This window comes from Theobroma cacao, chromosome 10 (genome assembly GCF_000208745.1).
Source record: "Theobroma cacao cultivar B97-61/B2 chromosome 10, Criollo_cocoa_genome_V2, whole genome shotgun sequence".
NCBI lineage: Eukaryota > Viridiplantae > Streptophyta > Magnoliopsida > Malvales > Malvaceae > Theobroma > Theobroma cacao.
This window is the reverse complement of record NC_030859.1, coordinates 9,971,127-9,975,940: the sequence shown is the minus strand read 5'-3', so window position 1 is coordinate 9,975,940 and position 4,814 is coordinate 9,971,127.

Genomic DNA, 4,814 nt, shown 5'->3' with positions numbered 1-4,814 from the left:
TGCTGTGGTGATATTCACAACCGTGCATGTGCGGAGTGGGCAGTGCACATGCCGGTAATGATGCTGTCGTGATATTCACAACCGTGCATGTGTGGAGTGGGCAGTGCATATGCCGGTAATGATGCTGTCGTGATATTCACAATCGTGCATGTGCGGAGTAGGTAGTGCACATGTCAGTAATGATGCACATGAGCTGGATGAGATGTGGTGGTATACTAATTGATATATGCTTAAGTATATGTATATACAATAGAAAGATTATGATTATAATATGTGATTGTTGGTCCCGTTTATATGTGCTAGAGGGGGGCTGAATAGCATAATTTGGCTCTTGACAAGATGAGAAACTAATATCCAGAACTTAAGAAAGTAAAAACAAAGTATAAGGTGCACAACAATTTAGAGTGGTTTGGTCCAAGACCTACACCCACTACCTTGATTATCCAACCAAGGATTTTTTCAACGATTCACTAAGAATTCGGTGAAATTCACAAGCTTTCACCAAGCTTTTATAATGGCTTTTCGCAAGCTCAGCCAAAACCTTTACACTAGTTTTTCACGAGCTCAATTGAAACCCAAAGTGGTTTTCCAAGGCTCAACCACAACCTATAACATTCAAGCTTTCCCAAGCTTGAACAACCACTTAGAGTGACTTCCTCACTCTAAGTATATAAGAAGAGAAAGTATAGAAAGTACCTATGATCACAAGTTGATCTTATTGGTACAAGGTTGAATGCTAAATACAATGACAAAGAGTAGGCTTTTAAGTGCAGACAAGTGCAGTGAAGCTTTTTTGGTTTTTCTTCTTTCTAAAGCTCAAATCTCATTCAAGGCTTCAAAAAACTTGTTTCTCATTGTTGGAAGACCCTTTTATACTTGGAGATACAACTTTGATGGCAGTTTGACAATTTATGGCCGTTGGAAAAAGTTGAGGATGAGTTCTAGCCGTTAATCTGTCTTGTAGTGCTTTGGTTCAAATTGCAGACAGAAAGCTCTTAGTCAACTAACTTGGTTGACTAAGTTGATTTTGTTTCTAGTTTACAAATTCTGGCAAAGGGCACTTAGTTGATTGACTTGGTTGACTAAGTTGGTTCTATTTCTCAAACTCTTCAGCCCATCATTGCTCCAATTTGAATTTTTGGTCAACCAATGTTCTTCCTTATTTAACCAGCAAGCTTCCTCCTTATTATTTAGTTACATCTTGTTGATTTTATTCCTTTTTTTCTTTCAAAAATACTCTTTGAAGAGTTAAGAAATTAATTTCATATATTAATTTTCTGCACACTCAAGTAAAGGTATTAGACACAAATAAATGGGAATGTTTTATTATCATCAAAAACTAATGGAGTCAACAATCTCCCCCTTTTTGATGATGACAAAACACTCCTTGATTAACAACATAGTGCCATTTTAAATTCTTTTTAGTTTTCTGCAGGAATTGAGGATTGCTCCCCCTATGTATAAGCTCCCTCTTAGTGTGTCCATATTTGCTTATTTTATTTCAGCCAGTTTTATTCTCATCATATAGAAAATGATATTGTATATTTAGAGAATATATATGTGCAGCAATATAGAGTGATTTGCATCCATAATTTTTCAGCTGTAAGTTTTGACAGATTTTTATCTATGTTCCAGCAGCTGTCAATAGTCAATTGATTTCAGATTGTGTTTACATCATCCACATTTCAATTGATATGCTATATGCTTCATCTATAACTTATTCTCATCAGACATTATATAAACATCATCTATTCAGTATGTAAATCCATATCAACATATTAGCAGCAGATTTTGTTATAACAGTCAAAATATCAAAACATCAGCAGACTTTAGTTTATAGCAGTTAAATATCATAAACATATCAACATTCATGTTCCACATACATCCACATAAATAACAAAATTAGAGCTGAGTGTTTAGGTGCCACCAAGGAGCAAATAACACTTGATTAAAGGTATTTCGAAAATGCCCTTGGACTATTTTTGCTTCCTATCTCCTATTTCTCTAATTTCATGCTCCCCTAGTTCTGCTTTCTTTCCTTTCCTAGGTTCTTGGTTCCTCTACCCTAACTTTTTTTTTATTTTTTAAACATTATTCTCTAGTTCCTGCTCCCCTAGTACCATACTACTCCCCTTTTTTGTTAGCATCAAAGGAGGGGGATTCTACTAATCAGATGAAGCATAGGGTGAGGATTCAGTTCTGTAGAAAGGGTTAAGAGGAAACGAAGAGGGTTCTCAGAGAGGAGATGACTTTTAGGAGAGGATTTGGGAGAAGATTTGTCTGAAACATGAACTGGACTGTGAGGAGAAGAGGCTAAAACTGGTTTGGACTTCTCTGTCAATCTAGAAGACTTTCTTCTTTTGAGAAAGGCTGTCTTAGTTGCCATAGTCTTCCTTCCTTTGGTTGGTTGTTTTGCCTTAGTTGGTGATGCTGTGGTGGCTTCTGGTTTCCCTATTTTTGCCTTTAGTTTGGGAGTTAAAATAGGTTTCTTTCCTTTTCTTACATTTGCACCATCCTTCTGAGTTGCTGTCTTGACAGTGTCTTTTTCAGCTTGTTCCTCTTTGACCATTTGATGAAAAATGTCCATAATGGAAATTTCTTTTGAATTTGGAGAAGAGGCTTGATGTTTCTCAGTTTCTGCACCAACTACTTCAGTCATTTGTTCTGAGTCATTTTTGCTTTGAGGTTTAGGGAGGGGTGATTGGCTAGCTCTTCAACTCCTTGTGAGGAGTCCTCAATTTGCAGAATAGGACTGACAAACTTGTAGGTAGAGCCGTCAGCTTGAGTGCCAAAAATTGCAGACTTCTCTGCTGGCTCTGCTGAACCTTCAGCACCTTACTGTGTAGGTGCAGTGCTAGATGTGGCAGAACTGTCTGCGGCCACAAGTTCAGATGCCATGTTTTCTTTCTCCTTCAACTTGTTTTCCAACTCAGTGATTTTATCTTCTATTTTATGTAGCTTCACTCCTTGGTTAGTCAACTTACCATCAATCCTCATAAGCAAATTAAAAATCATCTCATTCGAAAATCTGGAAGGAGCTTCTTCAGGTTGAGCAGGTAGACTGTGATCTTTTCTTGGGCTAGTTTTGGAGGTTTTGATAAACTTCTCTCCATCGAGCACATATCCCATCTTAATTAAGTTGCCATAATAAATGGCTTGGTCTCTAGTTTTCACCAGGTTCATATCATACCTTTTAGCCCATATTCCTTTCTTCTGCACAAGGGATGTAATCACATTCCCATATGGCAGATTTACCTTATCAAGTCTGCAGGCACTTCTCATTTTCTCAATCATAAATCTCCCCAGATTTAGAGACACTCCATTAAAAGCATGCTCCATCAGCCAAAGATCTTGGAGGCTGATGTAGCTAAGACTTCCACTCCTCCCTTGAATATTTGCTGTAATGAAGTAATGCAGTATCCTAATTTGTGGATTGATTATTAGACCTGAATTACTTTTAGAGGAGTATTTTTCTTTCCTTCCAGCGATGATTTCCCACAGTGAGGACGGATCATATTTTTCTAGAAGTTCAAATTCACCTACTTCACCCTCTAATTTCAGCAAGTTCCCTAAATCTTCAGCAGTCACAACAAACTCTTTTCCATTCAAATAGACATTCAAGCCATCTTCTACATAGTCATCAAAATCTATTAATTCCTTTTCTTTCAAAGTAATGCTAGAGTAAATTTCTTTAACCAGACTTGAACTATATGACCTATTCTTAAAGGTGCTGTAACCTTTAAGTTTTAGCTCATTAAAGTACTCAGATAGACTTGTCTGGATTTCTACATTTTCCTTAAAACTCTTCTAATCAATAAATTTTCCGCATGAGATTGGTGCATTTTCTATATTCTTGAATCTGTATTCATGCAGCTTATTTCTAAATTTCGAGGAAGAAGAGGAACTAATACCTTTCTAGAGTGAGGGTTCTGTATCTTTTTTCTTGTGTATTCTCTACTTGTTTTCTCTTAGTTTCTCGGCTATTTCCTTCACTGAGGCAGGCACAATTTTTTGTTTCTTCTTCTGACTTTTTGTTCCAATTTCTTCCCCCATTGGTCTTTTTCCTTTCTTCTTCTCTGATACTTCTTTACTTTGAGATGTTCTAGCCATTTTGGTTCTAGAAATTTCTGAAGATTTGAGTTGGTTTTAGAGGCAACTAAGAAGACTTAGGTTTTTGTTTTTAGAGCAACGGGTTGCAGAGGAGAGGGAAGAAGAGGTTGGTAGCAGTTATTGCTCAAAAAACTTCTCATCTTCCTTTAAGAACCGTCCTACTTTTATTTCTTTATATTTTCAGATCTTCCTCTAAAATTTTGATTATTTACCTTTGGCAACTCTGCTCATTCCTCTTTACACCCGGTAAATCAAATTTTTACCACAATTTACTTCTATTTCATTAAACTCATTGAGTCTTATTATTTAAGGATGTCAGGCCACTCTTAGTTGACTAAGAATTCCTTAGTCGACTGAATGCATTCTGTTTTCAATGTGAGAGTCAAATATTTTCTTATAATTCCTTCACATTAACCATCCTCAAATTTCTTCTAATCTCACAGAATCTATCTTCACTCAGTGGTTTGGTAAAAATGTCTGCTAATTGATGTAGAGTATTCACAAAATCTATTTTAATGTCATTTTTCACTACATGGTCTCTAATAAAATGGTGTCTAATTTCAATGTGCTTTGTCCTAGAATGTTGTACAGGATGTTTTGATATGTTGATTGCACTTGTATTATCATAGTATATTGGTACATTATACATAGTTATTCCATAGTCTTTTAATTGTTGCTTGATCCAAAGGATTTGTGCACAGCAG